The sequence below is a fragment of the Carya illinoinensis genome, chromosome 5 (assembly GCF_018687715.1).
Source record: "Carya illinoinensis cultivar Pawnee chromosome 5, C.illinoinensisPawnee_v1, whole genome shotgun sequence".
Classification (NCBI taxonomy): domain Eukaryota; kingdom Viridiplantae; phylum Streptophyta; class Magnoliopsida; order Fagales; family Juglandaceae; genus Carya; species Carya illinoinensis.
The window spans coordinates 47,044,051-47,064,290 of NC_056756.1; the positions used below are offsets into that span (position 1 = coordinate 47,044,051).

General features: G+C 37.8%; 1 pseudogene; it reads right to left on the bottom strand.

The window, feature by feature from the left end:
• Nucleotides 1-18,143: 18,143 nt before the first annotated feature.
• On the bottom strand, nucleotides 18,144-19,239 carry LOC122310413 (annotated as a pseudogene).
• Nucleotides 19,240-20,240: the final 1,001 nt, after the last annotated feature.

The following is a 20,240-nucleotide window of genomic DNA, read 5'->3' on the forward strand; positions in this document are numbered from 1 at the left end:
GGATTTTGTCAATGCCCCAATCAAGCATACACTCCTCCAACTCCCTCCCAATCGTTGCCCCCTTATGGTCGCTAATCCAAACAAATGAAATGATCCGCTTATGCAACTTCCAATTATTATCAATAAAGTGAGCGGTCACACACATGTAATTAATATTTTGGATAGAAGTCCAAGTGTCGGTGGTCAGGCATACTCTTTGTTTGGTGGTCAAAAACATTTTCTTCAAGCTATCATTCTTTCTCAAGAATACCCTCATGCAGTCACGCATTACGGTAAATCGAGAAGGAATAGGAAACCTCGGATCAAGGGCTTTAACAAATTCCTGAAACCTTTCTCCCTCAACAAATCTAAATGGTAGCTCATCCACTATCACCATCCTAGCAAGGGCAGCTCAGATTTTTTTCTCATTATATTTGGCCATCCCTAAGGTCTTCTCCCCTTCCCTTCCTTCACTTCTTGCTTCCGGGACCAAGAATGTTTGACTCTTGTCCAATTTACTCTTACGGTTTTTGGGGCAAAGTTGGATGTGTGTTTTCATGGCCGAAGTGCCTTGCCTTTTGGGATGGCATTTCCATTGCCTATGACAATGATTACAAGTAGCTATAGGCTCTTCGGGATCACAATCGGGCACTCTTGTGAAGTGGGACCATACCTCAGACCTATTCTTAATATTTCTACTACTAGGTGGAGGGCGAGGGGTAGAATGAAAGGCACTAGGAGTACCTACCGAAGAGCCTATTGGTCCGCTAGACTCATCAACTATTGGACTGGGAATATCAATCGGTTGTTCTGGGGCTGGAATGCCAGGACAAGATGCACCTGTGGATGTAGGAGTGTTTGTGCCTTCCATATCCATGATTTAATAACTAGAATTGTAAAACACAACAAAGAAGATGCACATAAACAAAATAAATTCATGAACTAATGTAAAGATTACTCCAGTAACTTATATGATATACATATATAGTAGTAATGAGAAAAAATGTCCTATGAATCTATAAATGTGGTTGCATCGCTCGACCCTCGCTTATCAAGGAAGATCCTACAGCCAACTCAACGCCAGCTCACGTTCAACAGATATAGTAAAATCAGCAAAGATTTGTGGAAGCATAATTCTAGGATCAGTTTCTTATTTGGTTGTAACTTTCTGTAAATATAGAATTTACGTTATTGCTTTCCATAGTTAGATTGTTCAAATGCTTTGTATAAAAACCTGCTATGTACATCAATATATTTCAATGAGATATAGAATTCTCAAAAGCCAAAAGCAGTGTTAATCCTTTACATGGTATCATTGAGTCGGTCTCTAACGAGATATACTTTCCTTCCGAAATGAATACACTTCCTGGGTCCTCCTCTGTCAATCCGATTATTACCATCAACGCTTCCACTACCATCAATGAAAAACTTACGCCTGCTACCTTCCCTCAATGGAGAGCCCAATTCGAAGCACTGTTAATTGGCTACAATCTCATCGATTTTGTTACCGGCAAGCTTACATGTCCGGTCATAGATGCAGAAAATTCTGCCACCTCCAAAGCAGCGAATTCCCACTGGATTCGCCAAGATAAACTAATCCTCCATGCTCTCCTTGCGTCCACTTCCCCTGCCATCACTCCACTTCTTGCATCCTGTAAAACCTCCCATAATGCTTGGACAACACTCACTCGTCTATATGCAGGAAAATCCAGAACCCGTGCGATGCAACTCAAGGAGAATCTTACATTGCACACTCGTGGCAGTCGTTCGGTCACTGACTTTCTGCATGCAGTCAAGATAATCGCAGATGAGCTTGCGATTATTGATCATCCCATTTCGGATGATGATTTAACTCTCTACATCTTAAATGGATTGGGTCCCGAGTTCCGTGAAATCGTTGCACCAATTCGTGCTCGAGAATCCTCTCTAAACTTTGAGGAACTTCATGATCTCCTTGTTGGTCATGAAAATTATCTTCGGCGACTGGAAACCAACTCGATCTGGAGGAACAAACAACAATGAAAGCCAGCATCGTTCATCCTCCACCAACAAAAGCCGAGACAACAAAAAAAGGTGGGCTTCGAATTCGGGTCCCATAAAATTCAAACCCAAGTGCCAACTATGTGACCAAGTGGGCCATACGGCCAAAACTTGTTCCAAACTTGGATCCAGTCCTGTCACTGCCAACTGTGCAGCGTCCAATACGTCCAAAGATCACAAATGGCTGGTTGATTCCGCCGCATCTCACAACATGACAACGGATCTTTCCAATCTTTCGATTCACTCTGAATATGATGGTACTGATGAAGTAGTAATTGGAGATGGGTCAGGTTTGCCTGTATCTCATGTTGGTTCATTATCTTTTACATCGTCTAATCGTATTTTTCATCTCAAAGATACTTTATGTGTTCCCACCATCAAAAAAAATTTAATCTCTGTTCATAATTTCACCAAACATAATGATGTTTATCTTGAATTTCATCCCTCTTATTTTTTGGTGAAGGATCGGATCACGGGGGCGACACTACTTAAAGGCGCATGTGAAGATGGTGTGTACTCCTTGCCGGAGAAGCTAGCTATGGCATCCAAAAAAATCACAGCCTATGTTCATGAACGTACCACCACAGATGGTTGGCACAAGAGACTTGGTCATCCATCTTCTAAAATTGTCAATCATTTAATTCGGGCTTTTTCATTACCTACCAATAAAAATGCCAATAAAGCTTTATGCAATGCGTGTTCCCAAAATAAAGCCCATTGTCAACCGTTTCATTCTCATGGTTTAACTAGTCAAGCACCACTTGAGTTAATTTATACGGATGTTTGGGGTCCCTCACATGACATTGGTCTTGATGGCTCAAAATATTATCTCATTTTTATTGACCATTACACAAAATATATCTGGCTCTATCCAATGTCTACAAAATCGAGTGTTCAAATTATTTTTCCTCAATTCCGACATCTTGTGGAAAATAGATTTAACACTCGCATCAAGAGTCTATACTCTGACAACGGAGGTGAATACATTGCTCTAAAATCCTATTTTTCGGTTCATGGTATTGGTCACTACACAACCGCCCCTCATACTCCCCAACAAAATGGCATGTCTGAAAGACGACATCGACATCTTGTTGAAACCGGTCTCACTCTTCTCACAGATGCAAATTTACCTCGCTCATATTGGCCTTATGCCTTTCAAACAGCTGCGTATCTAATTAATAGAATGCCCACTGCAACCTTGAATAACCGAACTCCATTTGAGAAGCTTTTTAATCAAACTCCAGATTATCTCAAACTCAAACAATTCGGTTGTCTTTGCTTCCCGTTGACCCGGCCATATAATAAACACAAGCTTGAGCCCAAAGCCAAGCCGTGTCTTTTTGTGGGCTACTCACTCTCTCAAAATGCATACCTATGCCTAGAGCCCACAACCCATCGTGTATACCACTCACGGCATGTGCTATTCGATGAAAGCAAATTCCCCTTTGCTGAACTGTGCCCTAAATCCCGTGAGAACCGGACCACTCCACCATTCTCTGCTGAAATTGATCATCCCGTATTCCTCTATCTGCCGACCAATCCGTCCCAATCCCTGCAGACCAATCAGCTCCAATCTCTGCCGACAAACACGCCTCAATCTCTGCCGCATGCTGCTCCTCCTGCATCGGGTACTCACCAGATTTCGGCGCCTCTGATGGACTCGTCTCCTCCACCGATTTCTCACCAGGTATGTGTTCCTCCCTCCTCTTTATCTGATTTGCCTATTATTTCTCCCATAAATAATCCACCCCTATCCGGTTCTGAAATACCACCTGTGACCCGAAGCCATAATATGGTAACTCGTTCTATGAATAATATTTATAGACCGAAAAGATCATTTCTGGTCACTAGGCATCCGATCCAACCCTCCTTGGAACCAAACACAGTTAGTGAGGCCCTATCTGATTCTCGGTGGAGAGATGCCATGTCCTCTGAGCTCACAGCTCTCATGCGCCATGGTACATGGCAGCTGGAAATTCCTCCACACGGATGCAATATTATTGGATGCAAGTGGGTTTTTCAGATAAAAAGGTTGGCTGATGGTTCAATTGAACGGTATAAAGCGCGATTAGTCGCCAAGGGTTTCAATCAACGACCCGGTCTGGACTATAAAGAAACTTTTAGTCCCGTAGTGAAACCCGTTACCATCCGTACTGTGTTGTCCATTGCTGTAATAAATGGTTGGTCACTTAGACAACTTGATGTCAATAATGCGTTCTGCATGGACATCTTACGGAAAAAGTATACATGAAGCAGCCCCCTGGCTTTCGGGACCCAGAAAAACCAGACCATGTTTGCTGTCTTCGCAAGGCTATATACGGTCTCAAACAAGCACCCCGTGCTTGGTATTCTGCTCTTAAGCAAGCACTGATTCAGTTTGGATTTCTGAATACCAAGTTTGACTCTTCTCTGTTTGTTTACACTGCTGGTTCAATACTTGTCTATTGCTTAGTGTATGTTGATGATTTAGTCATCACAAGAAATGATTCAAACTTTGTGGCAAATATTATTACTCAGCTTGGCCAAAAATTTTCCATCAAAGATCTGGGTCCCCTGCATTTCTTTCTTGGTATTGAAGTTATTCCTACAAGTCATGGACTGTTCTTAACACAGCATAAATATGTCCGTGATCTCTTGGCTAAAACAAACATGGATTGCGCTAAGGATGTTACAACTCCATTATCAACCTCGGTTGATCTAAAATTGGATGATGGCACTTCAGCAGTAGATTCAACTGAGTATCGTCGTGTCATTGGAGCCCTGCAGTATCTCTCTCTAACTCGACCTGACATCAGCTTTGCAGTCAACAAGTTATCTCAGTTCATGCATCGTCCCACACTGACTCACTGGACAGCCACAAAACGATTACTTCGTTACTTGAAGAACACAATCTTTCATGGCATAACCATTCAAAAAAACATCAGTCCAACACTTACATGCTTTTCTGATGCTGACTGGGCAAGAAATCTGGATAATAGAAGTTCCACCTCCGCTTACCTCATTTTACTTGGTACCAATCTCATCTCATGGAGTTCAAAGAAACAACGAGCAATTGCAAGGTCATCCACCGAAGCTGAATATAGGGCGCTGGCCACTGCAGCATCTGAGTCTATGTGGATACTTTCACTGTTTCAAGAAATGAAGTTCACACTCAAACAACCACCCTTATTGCTTTGTGACAATTTAGGTGCCACACACCTTAGCTTCAATCCAATTCAGCACTCAAGAATGAAGCATATTCAGATAGACCTTCATTTCGTCAGGGATTTGGTTCAAAAAAATGTTCTTCAAGTGCGACATGTCCATACCAATGATCAGCTGGCAGACTTACTCACAAAGCCTCTCTCGCGTCAAAAAACAGATCTACTCAAAACCAAGATCGGACTTACTGATGGCAGCCCGTTCTTGCGGGGGCGTATCAAGGAAGATCCTACAGCCAACTCAACGCCATCTCACGTTCAACAGATATAGTAAAATCAGCAAAGATTTGTGGAAGCATAATTCTAGGATCAGTTTCTTATTTGGTTGTAACTTTCTGTAAATATAGAATTTACGTTACTGCTTTCCATAGTTAGATTGTTCAAATGCTTTGTATAAAAACCTGCTATGTACATCAATATATTTCAATGAGATTTAGAATTCTCAAAAGCCAACAGCAGTGTTAATCCTTTACACGCTCGACACTGAGCTCGAGTGAACTCAGGCAGAGTGTGCCGCTCGGCCCTCGCTCGACACTGAGCTCGAGTGAACTCAGGCAGAGTGTGCCGCTCGACCCTCGCTCGACACTGAGCTCGAGCGAACTCAGGCAGAGTGTTCCGCTCGACCCTCACTCGAGCGAACTCAGGCAGAGTGTGTCGCTCGACACTGAGCTCGAGCGAACTCAGTGCTTACTGGGTTAAAAGCTTCTGCTTAGTGCTTACTAGAAGAATGGGAAAAAACCTAATATCCACACAACAATCCTAAAATCCACAACTATCCAGCGATTCCAGCACACAAACAAACCTAATATCCACAACTATCAAGAAAATGAACAAAAATAATGCAAAAATAGTTAAGATATACAAATTATAGAGAGATAAAGAGAGAGAGAGAGAGGCACCTCGATTTTGCAAAGAATGGGCTTTCAGAGGGGCGACGGAGGTCGGAGGGACGACGGAGGAGCGACAGGTTCATGGGTTCAGATGAGAGGTACAGGTTCTAACTTCTGTCGGTGAAGGTTGAGATGAGAGGTGAGGCACTGAGGAGTGAGGAAGAAATCTGATTCAGCGAAGGGGGTGGGGAGGGGAGGGAATTCCCGGGGGGGGGGGGGGGGGAAGTGAAAACCCTAATGGGTTGCACAGAAACGGCGCTGTTTGGGGTTAAAAATTGGGAAAAAAAAAGTTAGTAAAAATAACTTTAATAAGTTAGTAAAAATAAATTAATAAGTTAGTAAAAATATATTTAAGTTAGTAAAAATATATACTATTAAATATATTATATATTAGTAATACACTAATACTAATACTATTAGTCTATTAATATTTAGTAAATTAGTAATATTTATTAACATATTTACTATAGTCTAATAACTAGATAGTCATCATAGTCTAGATGTAATAACTAGTAACTAATAATATCTAATAACACTAGTTACACTAGTACTAATAGATAACAACTTAAAGATACTAATTTAATATACATATAACTAATATATACTATTAAATATATTATATATTAGTAATACACTAATACTAATACTATTGGTCTATTAATATATAGTAAATTAGTAATATTTATTAACTTATTTACTATAGTCTAATAACTAGATAGTCTAGATGTAATAACTAGTAACTAATAATATGTCCATAACACTAGTTACACTAGTACTAATAGATAATAACTTAAAGATATATATTTAATATATATGTAACTAATAGTATACTATTGAACTATATTAGTAATTTACTATATACTAATAGTCTAATACTATTAGTCTATTAGTAAGTTAGTATATAGTATATAGTAAATTAGTAATATTTATTAACTTATTTACTATAGTGAATAGTCTATAACAAATATGTAATAACTAGATGTAATAACTAGTAACTAATTATATGTAATAACACTAGTTACACTAGTACTAATAGATAATAACTTAGAAGATATTAATTTAATATATATTAACTAATAGTATACTATTATATATATATATATATTATATATTAGTAATACACTAATACTAATACTATTAGTCTATTAATATATAGTAATATTTATTAACTTATTTACTATAGTCTAATAACTTATAACTAGATAGTCTAGATGTAATAACTAGTAACTAATAATATGTGATAACACTACACTAGTAGTAAATTACTAATAGATAATAACTTAAAGAAAATAACTTAAAGATATTAATTTAATATATACAACTAATAGTATACTATTATATATATTAGTAATTTACTATATACTAATAGTCTAATACTATTAGTCTATTAGTATATAGTAAATTAGTAATATTTATTAACTTATTTACTGTAAGTTTATAACTAATAACTAGTGCTAATTGCTAGTACATTATTGGATTTAGCTAATAATGTTACTATATTTATATTTATATGATTACTATATAGAAAAATACATATATTTTTTATAAAATATGTACACTAGCGGAGGAGAGTCGGAGTCGGAGTCGGAGCCGAAGGATCGGAGTCGGATCGGAGCGGAGTCGGAGTCGGATCCGACTGGACTCCGACTCCGACTTTTATCAGGAAAAAAACTCCGACTCCGACTTTTCCCGGAGCTGAGTCGGGGTTGGAGTCGGATTTTCGGATTTCTGCTCAGCCCTACTCTAATTTCTGAAGACTAACGAATGTGCTAAATAAAATATATAAAAATTCGCATTTTAATAACATTCTAAGTACTAAATCAGGCCTGCATGTGTCTATAGCAATTTATAAATTAAATGTGAGACCCACTCGTTAGATGATTGAAGAAAAAAGCTCCACAATGGAGGACGTATGCCAGTAATCATGTGGAATGAGATTATCTAAACTGAAATGAAGAAAAGTCACGACGTCGATGGTCAAGTCATTAAATTTGAAAAGTCGTGCACTAATTAATTAAGCAGGCCATGGATGTGAAAAAGATATCCATTTACTAGAAAAATCAGCAACAGTAATGAAGCATGTTTTATACATCCATCAATATCTCAAAGTTACTTGGAAAATGTAAGGATTTTATAAGGTTGTGTAGACAAATTGAATTCGCATGTTGCTATACTTTATGAGAGGTACTCGATGGTCTAACTTTATACCAACATGAGTGGACTTTGAATTTATTATCGAGTTGCATTTTATATTTTGAAATAATTTATATATTTTTTAGAAGTTTAAACTTACAAGCTCATGTAACTTTTTTTTCAACAAAATAACTTACAGTACTTGGCATATGTTTATCTACAAATTTTGACTAACTTTATGATTTGGTAAATTTCCTTTATATAATTTATCTATACACATTTACTAAATGATTCATTCGTGAATATAAACTCCTAATCAATAATTAGATGGCATGACTCATATAAATTACATTCATGCCATACAAAGCTGTTTTAGGCATTACATCCATCCATTTGGTATTCCGCAAAGAAGGTAAGTGTCTATCGTGGGGTAGGTTGTTTGGGCAACTGAAAGGTTGGATCCACTCTCATCCGTGAGGGAGGTTGAGTTATCGCGTGGGCTGGTCCTGCTTATCATCTCTCACGATGAGATAAGTTGTTCGAGTAGTTTGAAACTTGATCCACTCCCACCCATTGACATCATAGGAAATGTAAGTTTTGGGATTAGGCTGGTGCTGATCCTATTCTTTGTCATGACAGAGGTTGAGTAGCCGAAGGGCTAGACCCGCTTTCCCCTGGAGTCTCGCAGGTAGGTAAGTTACCAGGCAATCTAGGATTGAAGCCACTTCCGCCTATTGACGCTCACAAGAAATGTAAGTTGTCGGGCGGCCGAGGGCTGACCTTCACTCCTCCACAGGAGGGATAAAGTCGTGTACAAATTAATTAAGCAGGCCATGGACGTGAAAAAGATGTCCATTTACTAGAAAAATCAGCACCAGTAATAGAGCATGTTTTATACACCCATCGATATCTCGAAGTTACTTGGAAAATGTAAGGAATTTATAAGGTTGTGTAAACAAATTGAATTCGTACGATGCTATACTTTATGAGTGGTACTCGATGGTCTAATTTTATACCAACATGAGTCGACTTTGAATTTATTATCGAGTTGTATTTTATATTTTGAAATAATTTATATATTTTTTATAAGTTTAAACTTACTCGCAAGGTCATGTAACTTTTTTTTCAACAAAATAACTTATATAATAGTACTTGGTATATGTTTATCTACAAATTTTGACTAACTTTATGATTTGGTAAATTTCCTTTATATAATTTATCTATACACATTTACTGAATGACTCGTTCGTGAATATAAAATTCTAATTGATAATTAGAAGGCATGACTCATATAAATTTTGACTATCGACCCTCATAGGGAGATAGGTTGTATGGGCAATTGGGATTGAACTTGCTCCTGCCTATTGAAGCTCACGAGGAATGTAAGTTGTCGAGCAGCCGAGGGTTGGCCCGCACTTCATCGTGGAGGGATAAAGCTGTCTTAGGCATTACATTCATCCATTTCATATTCTGCAGGGAAGGTAAGTGTCGGACAGCTGAGCAATTGGTCCGCACTTCTCCATGGGCTGCCGAAAAGGTTGGATCCACTCTCATCCGTGAACACGTCAAGTGCAATGTACCCCATGGTCCACTCTCATCCGTGAGGGAGGTTGGATCCACTCTCATCTGTGAACACTTCAACTGCAATGTACCCATAAAGTTTATGGGTTGAAATTCAAAGATAGCATTTCCTACAAAACCAACGATGGCAGTATTTTATAGAACACAACTATATTGCATTACAGATATTCACTTTCTTGATTGAAAGTGCGCACATTGAAAACCGATTAATTAAGCATCAGAAAAAAAATCAATCCAAACTAACTTAGGTACCACGTTTTGTTTTAGAATTGGCTAATCACCAAGAACATAACTAAAAGATAGGCAAAAGAATCAAGGAGAGAAAAACAAAATACCATCACAATACTTGCCCTTAGGGCTACCATACAAAAATGAAAATCTATAAAATTTGTACTCAGACAATTCATTTATATCATACCAATCTGTAAAATAAAATGCTATATTGTAGCCATAACATTAGAACATATTACCTGTTCAAATTCGTAGCTGAACTTGGTGGGAAGTAGAAGAGCAGCCGCTAAAAGAGTAGCTTCTATCTTACGGTCTGGCCTACGTACTATTACCAAATCTGATGGTGTCTCTTTCAAAAAGTTCGTAACAGAGATCCACGAAGAAGAAGACCCATCCAAATATCTTACGGCCTCTTGAAGACCAACACGAATGAAGACGACACTTGACCCAAACGAATGAAGACGACACTTGACTCACACGAATGAAGACTAGACCCACAAAAATACCTACACAGATCCACTTTAAGACAAGAAGATCTCGGTGCCGAGGACGAGCTTGAGTAGAAAACGACATCACGAAGCTGAACACGGCCTCAAGAAGAAGACAACGCCACGAAGCTTCAGACCAGACCACCACGACTCCACGACCCAAGCTTTTATGAGATCAAAGACCACTACAAGCTTCAAACCAGACCACCACGACTCCATGACCCAAGCTTCTATGAGATCAAAGACCACTACAAGCTTCAGACCAGAGCACCACGAAATTTCTGTGAGATCGAAGACCACCTATGCCCAGAGCACCACGAAGCCACAAACCTTTTGTGAGCATGAAGATGAGGTTGTAGAGCAGAGGACCAAGAAGCGGGAATCAGCTCTGAAGTTTTGATCTTGATCTTTTTTTCTTTTTTTTTTAATCAAAAATCAGATGATGATGTGGCGACTCTGCGGCAACTATATGCGACAACTGTACGTAGCAGTCTTGGCTATGCAAATATGTTGCTGTAGCGCCATAATATATGTCATGTTATACTGCCTATATAGCTTCTATTCTTGAAATTTTGAACAAGCCCAAGGTACACCATTCATGGTCATGATTTAGTGATGCCTGGACTTTTGCATAGATATCTCAACCAATCCATTTATAGAAGACATGATTAAAATTGAAAAACACCTTACCGGATTAAATCTATAGAAGAACAAAAGGGAAGCAAAAAAGAACTCATATAATGGAGAAGAAAATAGTTTGATTGGTATAATTGAGCTCTTTACTACTCAGAAAGCCGTCAATGAGCCTCGTTGCTCCCAAGAGAACCACCACGGCCTACATTTCTTTACGTTGTTGCCATTTTTGCTACGTATAACTTATCATTATTGATCGAGTTAATTTAAGGAAATCCTTAATGAATTATATATTATTGGTACGACTGTGGAAACCCACTCTTCTCAATCATACCATTGCTCCCGCATTTCTCTTCTCAAACCATGCCCTTTATGACCTCTAGTTATCCTTGTAATGCCTCACTGCAATACTAGAGGACCTAACATTCATTACCCTTCTGCCAATCTTGGTAGCAAATCACTCATCCATCTCAATAGCTCATTATAAGCATACAATTGGAAAGAAAATTAACCAATCCTAGTTTAATATTTAAGAAATTTACAACTTATAGTCTTTTTTCTTTTAAAATAAAAGTAAAATAATGGTCCGTTGAATATATATAAAGCAAAAAAAAAAATGTTTATTTTTTTGCTAAATAAAAGCAACGTGTACGAACCAAAGCAGGATTTCTATTCAATTACTTCTAGCGAGAGAATTGTTGATAAGAAAAGTTACAATAAATAGAGCAAAGAAGGAAATATATAGATATAAATATATATATATATATATATCTAACTCTCTCTCACACACACACAATATATATTTAAATTTGCCATAAAAAATCATTTCTATAAGCATCAATCTCTAAAAGATTAGAGAGTTCTGTGGACACAACCTGTAAAATTGAACAAAATAAAATCTTGTCCTTTTCTTTTTTCAAGATATTTATATGCAAACAATTCTTTTAAAATTTTATTTTAAACAAACTGGAGAGATGAATTATGATCATGGTCATACCATTGCAATTGATGATGGCCATCACTAACTAAACCCATATCAATATGCCTCACGGCCCAAGAGAATAAGACCACCCACTAAAAGAGCGTGGAAAACCTCAAAGCTTGTGGCTTCTCTCTCTCTCTCTCAAAGCCCAACCTCCATTACATGGGCTTCACTACTCTTTATATAAAAAAAAATTTGATGGGCTTAGTTTCTTAACAAGAGTACTAAAGTAAGGGCCAAAGACCCATATAATTGTTGTTATCTCTTTCAATTGTTTAAATGAATTTATTAATTTTTTATTTTTTGGATTAAACCTAATTTTGACAGACGCCAACCTTAGTTTTTAAATACAGTTTTATATGTTTACCATATTCAGCAAAAAAAAATAACAAAATAAATATATTAAAAATATGTATGAAACATATTCTTCCATTAAAATCATTTGTAATAAGTATTGTCTTTCATTCCGCTCCCAAGCACCTCTATTATTCTTGTCTCCACTTTGTTGAATTAGAAAAGTACAATATACACACATATATATATAGTTTAAAATATGATTGCTAAAAAGGGATGATTTTTTATTTTTTTTTTGAAAACAAGATTAATAGAAAAAAAGATAAATTTTTAAAAGAAAGAAATGAGAATATTTATATAATCAAACTATTTTCCTCGAAACTTTCAAATGGTATCTGTACATGTACCATGGTGAACCAAGTAGGCCATGTGCAAGTCTCCCTTAGCATCTCTGAGCACTCCACCCGCCCCTGCAACACCAAGATTCCCATTTGAACTTCCATCAACATTCAACTTTATACGTCCAATTACCGGCTTTGTCCATTGCACCAACTTAGGAACTAAGCTTTTCGGAGGTTTGATTGGGATGTTAAGCTCCATTCGAATTTTCTCATCTCGACTCGATAACAGTTTCCCCGCTTTAAGCTTTTCACTTTCGCTAACCATGTCTTAATATTATACCACACGGTAACAACCGAATCTTTAACTCCTTCCATTCGTGCCTTACATCATCTTAACCAGAGGGACCAAGTCACAATTGATGGAATGATACCCATTAGATGCCCCATTTGTGATGATTTAGAAGCTTTGGCAAACCAGGCCTCCACTACTTGGTTCCAACAACTTCCTGTAATTCTGCCCAAACCCATCTACGCATATGTTCCATACTTCATTTGCAATATCACCATTTGCAAGCACATGGTTTCTATCTTCATATCCACCATTCAAGCAACAGTCACATTTTGAAGCTATTGGAATGCCAATGTTTCTTATTTTATCATCCACACTTAAAACATTGTTGAAGACTTTCCACATAGTAATAGAAATATTCTTTGGGATGCAAGAGTGCCATACCCAATCTGCCCATCTAACCTTGGGAGCACTTACTCGAATACAGTTCCATGCACTTTTAGTGGAGAATTTTCCATCATTGTTAGCTGTCCATACCAGTAAGTCTGACCCTGCTCTGTTTTTGCTTAGAACTTCCAACACTTTTTCGGCTAGCTCTCCCCCTAGTAGACAATGTAACTTAGCAGCATCCCAACCATTCTCAATTTTGCATTATGTAACTTGTAGGCTTGGAGAATCACCCATAGGAACCAAATTACTTAGAGGACCCTCATCCAACCACTTATCAAACCAAAAGGATATATTTCCATTTTTAATCTTCCATTTTGATAGATTAAATACTTCAGGGATACATGAAGCTACCATCCTCTAGAATCTAGTACCTTTTCCCTTATCCACAAGAGAGATGTGATTATGCCTAACATACTTGGCTCTAAAAGACTTAGTCCACAGAGACTCCTCCACCATAATCTTCCACGCAAATTTCTTGAAGAGAGACTTTTGACTATCTGTAAAATTTCTAAACCCCATTCCACCTTCTGCTGCAGGTAAGCATAAATTATCCCATGACTTCCAATGTTTTTTTGGCTTTCCTTCATGCACACCCCAGAAAAAATTGCTTAGGCATCTATTGGTACTTTCCATCACCGAACAGGTACATACACAGTAGATAATAAATATATAGGAAGACTCATTAGGACATGCTTCAAGAGAAGCACACGGGCCCCATTAGCTAATAATTTATTTTTCCACCCTTCCAACCTTGCCTTTATTTTTTCAACAAGTTCCTCCAAGTAGATTGCTTTCATACGCCCAGAGATTATTGGAACTCCCAAGTATTTGAACGGCATCTTACCTTCCACAAACCTAGTGATTCGTAGAAGAGATCTCCTTCGAGCACTGGTGATATGTTTATAAAAGGTTATAGAAGATTTGTCTTTACTAACGTTTTAGCCTGACCATTGCTCGTAAGTAGACAAAATATCCACAATGGCTCTCACTGATGCTTTACTCCCATTAGCAAAAATAACTATTTCATCGGCATATAACAAATGCGATATCAACGGTGTACCTCTAGGTTGCAAAAAAACACCAATTTTATTTTATTCAAATTTCGCCTTGAGCAATCTAGAAAGAATTTCTTCAACAATGATAAACAAATAAGGTGAGATTGGATCACCTTACCTCAATCCTCGAACACTTTTAAAGAAACCCTTTGAGACCCCGTTCATGACGATGGAGAAATGAGGGTTAGAAATGCACTGCCTGATCAAACCACACACCTGACTAGAAAATCCAAATTGAGACATAACATGCAAGAGGAAGTTCCAATCCACACTGTCATAAGCTTTTGCCATATCCAGCTTAAGGATGATATTACCACCTCGGACAGGTTTATTTATACTATGTATGAGCTCCTGTATAAGGCTTATGTTGTCGAAAATGCTTCGGCCTGGAATAAAAGTTCCTTGTGCTGGAGCTATAATACGTGGTAGCATGGAGCCAGCTAACTCACCAATATTTTGGAACAGATTTTGTAGAAGGCCGAGCATAGACTAATCAGTCTAAACTTGTCAAAGTTTGTTGGCACCTCCACTTTAGGAATAAGAGTCAAAAAAGATGCGGCAAAATTCATGGGAAGATAGTTTAGCTTGTTGTCGTAATCGAGTTTCTTCCCGTCCCAGCCAAGTGTTCAGTTCAATTTTAGCTACCAGGTAATCTTGCTCATCTTCCTCATTAAAACCATCTTGCATTTTTTCCTCTAACTTCACCACTCTGTCTTCCAAGAGCCTAATATTTAGTGTCGTAGCCCCAAAAACCTCCCTATTCCATCCACGCAAAATACTTTTAAGTCTTTTCAATTTTTTTGCCAATCGAGCCATCCCACTATCCTCTATCCCCTTCTCCCAAGAATCCGCCACACATGCCATGAAAGCCTCATGATTGACCCACATTTGATGGGATTTAAAAGGAGGAAAACCATACGGTGTTGTGGAATTTTTTAAACGAATCACCATTGGAGAATGATCCGAAGTACTCCTAGCTAAATATTCTAGGTGAGCCTCGAGAAAGACCAAAAGCACCTCGGCACTAATTAGAGCCTTGTCTAAGTAAGCCCAACTCCGCGAAGCTCCTTCGTGACCATTGCACCACAAAAAACGATTACCAGAATACCTTATTTCAGATAAGCCAGTAGAGTCAATAAAAGAATTAAAATCCTTCATTGCCGAACACTGTCAAGGTCTACCACCTCTACGTTCCAAATCATTTCTTATGATGTTAAAGTCTCCCAATACAAGCCATGGAATAAACTCCCTCACCCCATTAGATAAGGAATGCCATAAATTCCTACGCTCCACCTGGGTACATTTAGCATAGATGAAAGAAATACATAGTCTCTTACTTTGAATCTCTGTAAGCACAATAATTGATTCGTCGCCTCCACCAAATCTACCTTTACCCCCTGGGCCCATAGAATCCACAATTTCTCCCCTTGCAATTCATTTGATAAACAACCCTCAAACTGCATTTTTTGTTTAAAACTCTCCATGTGTCTTTGTGCTAATAAAGGTTCTGCCACAGCAACAATCCCAGGTCTATGCTTATTAACCAATTTATTCAACCTTCTCTTAGAAGTTCCCATCCCCCGTATGTTCCAAAAAAGAATGGACTTCATCATAAATTAAGTCCTGAGGGCCTTCCTCCTTTGTGTCTAATTAGGTTCTCAGAATCAAACATAATTGCCTTAGATTTACCAATATTCTCCACACCTTCTGCAATTTCTGAATCAGAAAAAATTATCGAGGCATCCCCACACATCTCGTCCTTAGACGCTTCCACATCCTCCACAGTCACCAACTCTCCTACAAGTTGAGCCTCTTCAACCACTTCTAAAGAGCCAAAAGGATCTAAATTTGTTTGAGGCACATATACCCCATTAGCACATATTTCCCGTCCTTCACCATATTCAATTCGATTTACTGTATTATTGTCCACAGCATCCAATAAATCAACATCAGCTTGAGCTCCAGGCTGTTGAAGTTCACAACATACCTGGTCCTTCACTTTCATGATGTCTCTTCCTTCCTCTACACACATTTCCTGTACATTGGCTTCATTTTCATCCGTGTGTATCTGGTTCTCCTTGATAGCTATTTTTTGCCCTGTTTTCTCCCTTGTTTCCTCCCTATTATCATCATTTTTATTCAAAACTCCCTCCTCTAGATCACCCACTTCATCTTGATTACTTGTTTTAGCCTTGTCCTACTCCCCACACCCAACTGGTTTTCCTGCTTTTTTTCTAGCCTGTGCTTTCTTCTCCCATCCTCCATCTCCTTGGAGCCTCTCTTCTGTCTTCCTACCTCCTTTCCATTTGCATGTAGAGTCATTATGGACTTGCATTCGACAATGATAGCAATATGCAGGAAGAGTTTCATACACCACTTTCTGCAACCGGCTAGAGCTTGATGAGGGATTCCTATCCAGAATGAATCAAGCGGCTTTTTGGAGGCGTCCATTTTGATACATACCCTTGCTCCATCCATTCGAGTTGCACACCATGTATAGTTGTCCAGACGGATATACTGACCAAGTGGCATCGTTATATTTCGTATAAAAGCTTCATGATAAAAGTTTGGCGGGAGACCTGGTAGTGTGATCCAAACCGGTACCAAATGGGGCTCTTTTTCTTCATCAAACTTAGGGTACCATTGGAAAATTCGATAAGACACTCCTTCTACATCACAAGTTTCTCTTGAGAAAGCTTTGACAAAATCAGATTCATTTGAAAATCGAACAAACACAGACCTGGCCTTTGACATCGCAAACACCACCAGTTGTGAATCCAAGCTCCACAGACTTCTAATGAAAGCTTTAATAATATCAAGAGATGGCCGTTGTCTCATAAACTTCATAACTAGTGAGAATTTAAACGGTTGTGCAGACTGTTCTATTTCCTCCTTCGTGAAAGACACATATGGCACCCCATCGAGTACCTTCAAAGGTCTCAAAGGTATTTCAACTTCTGGAATCGGCTAAGGACTTTGGGTCACCATATCTGCAAAAGTCCCGTATCTTCCTACTGACGCCGAGGCACCATGATGGACCCTGGTGGCTGCCATGTTTCCCACAAGTCACTCCAACCCTAGCAAAGCCATTTATAACTTAAACTCCATCTTCACCAGATAATTTAATTAAAAAATTATTAGATGGTTAATAATAATAGTATAAAGTGAATTCATAATTTGATACAAACTCAAAACTTAATATATGACAAAGAACTAATTAGAATCATTGAGTCACTGCCATTAATTATTAATGGGTCACGCATTATGCATTACACGTATACAATACAAAATGGAAATCTTGGTAGACATCACTAAAGCAGTGTCATGTCTACCATAAGAGTACTAGTCAACATCGATTAGCTCCTTCTGAAGTATCAAATTTTATTCGAAACAAATATGATCATATCAAGTTCATATATAATAAGCAACCTTGAATTCCTTCATGATCATTCCAACATCAAAATTAATAATGTTCAACTACAACATGATTATTTCAATATCTTCAAAACAAATTACTAAAACTTAATCTAATTCAGGGATGACCTCTAACTCTTGGCCTAATGCATTATAGGCTTCCTTGCATGGATTCTCGTAGGGTCTGGGGAGGCAAAAGGATTAGGAGGCATAATTAATTTATCTCCTTCTCCTTCCAACGTTTGAACCACAAATTTCATAGAAGGACGGTCCATTGGGTACCATTGGATGCACCGAAGTCCATGATTGCAAGTTTTTTTACAATTTTCATATCTCCATCATCCTCAATAAAAACTTGCAACTCTTCCTTTTGTCCTAAGAGATTGTAGATCCATTCTGGAAAGTAAACTTGGCTAGCATTTTCTGACGTCATGTCAACACTTCTCCTCCCTCCAACAATTTCAAGCAACAACATTCCAAAACTGTAAACATCTATTTTATAAGACACAGTCCCAAAGTTTCTAGAGAACACTTCAAGAGCAATGTAACCCATGATCCAGCTGCCTGTGGTCATAGATATTGCACTTTGATCCTTGGAACACAACTTTGCAAGGCCAAAATCAGAAATTTTTGGAATAAAGTTTTGGTCTAGCAAAACATTATGAGGTTTGATATCAAAATGGAGGATTCTTTGATCACATCCTTGGTGAAGATATTCGATTCCTTTTGCCACACCAAGAAAATATCATGCAGTATCTCCCAACCAAGAAAATTTCTCTTAGAATTCTTTGAAAACATGAACTTTTCTAATGAATAATTTGACAAAAAAATTGAAAATAACTCATAAACTAGTGCTCGTCTAAATCCATCAGCACAAAATCCAACCAAGGGAACTACATTGACATGATGGATTCTACCCATTATTCCAACTTCATTTATGAATTCTTCTCCATTTCCCTTGGAACTATTCAAGATCTTCACGGCATCGTGGATTTCATTAGAAAGTTTTCCTCTGAACACTGTTCTGTAGGCTCCTTCGCCCAATTTCTCGGTAAACTGATTTGTAATCCTTTTAAGATCAGCGTACTAGTATCTCGTGGGCTTGTAGCTTCTGTAGTCGTCCCATAAATTTTCAATCTTCTTCCAATATTCTTTTTCCACTTTGTCATTGCTATAGACGCAATAAAGTGCAAAAGCCAACAGTAGTAATAAAAGAGTTTGACCTAAAATGGCCTGCATATAAATATATATTTATATATATATATATATATATATATTTATCAAACATTCACCAAGTCAAGAGCTCACGTCTTTCCCGATTAATTAGTACGTATGTTTGAAACTTTCTAATATAAAAAGTTAAAAAGCTAAGGGATAAATAACTTACCAGTGGTCACTAATTTTGTTGATGCACCTGTAAAATATTAATTTGACATATATAATCATCAGATTCTATTAAAGATCAGTTAGTGTGATGTTTATTTCCTAAGAACTTTTCATTTTTGTTTTACTATATTAAGCTTTTCTATTATTAGCTTGTGTTTGGAAGTTGTATCTCTGCTTTTAATGAAATTTGTGAGTCTCTATGTAAGCATATATATCAAACTAATAAGAAATGAAAGGGTAGAACAATCAGAATCAATCTTCACGTTGGAGATTGAAGTTTCTCTCAAAATACTCTGTTTTTTTTCCTCTGTTTTGCCTCTTTGGTTAAAACTAACAATTGGCATCAGAGCGAGCCAGTTCATCTAAGGGTAAAAAATGGCTACCTTTGGAGCAAAAACTTCTGTTCCCATTTTCAATGGTGAAAGCTATGATTATTGGAGCATCAAAATGAAGATCTTTTTCCTATTTCAAGATCTATGGGATGTAGTGGAAAAGGGAGTGACAATTCCAGCAGTAGGAGCTTTGGATTCAACTCAATCTAAGCAAGAAACTACGAAAGATGCAAAGGCTTTGTTCATCCTGTAGTAGGCTGTGTCTGAATCAATCTTTCCAAGGTTGATGAGGGCTAGCACTTCAAAGGGAGCATGAGAGATTCCACAGTCAGAATTTCAAGGAAATGCCAAGGTAAAACTCATCAAACTTCAAGGCTTTAGATGGGAGTTTGAAAATTTAAAAATGAAGGAATCTGAAGTAGTAAAAGAATATGGTTCCAGATTAATTGAATTAGTTAATCAGATGCGTGCCCATGGTGAAATCAAAGGATTGTTCAAAAAATTTTGATTAGTTTACCCGAG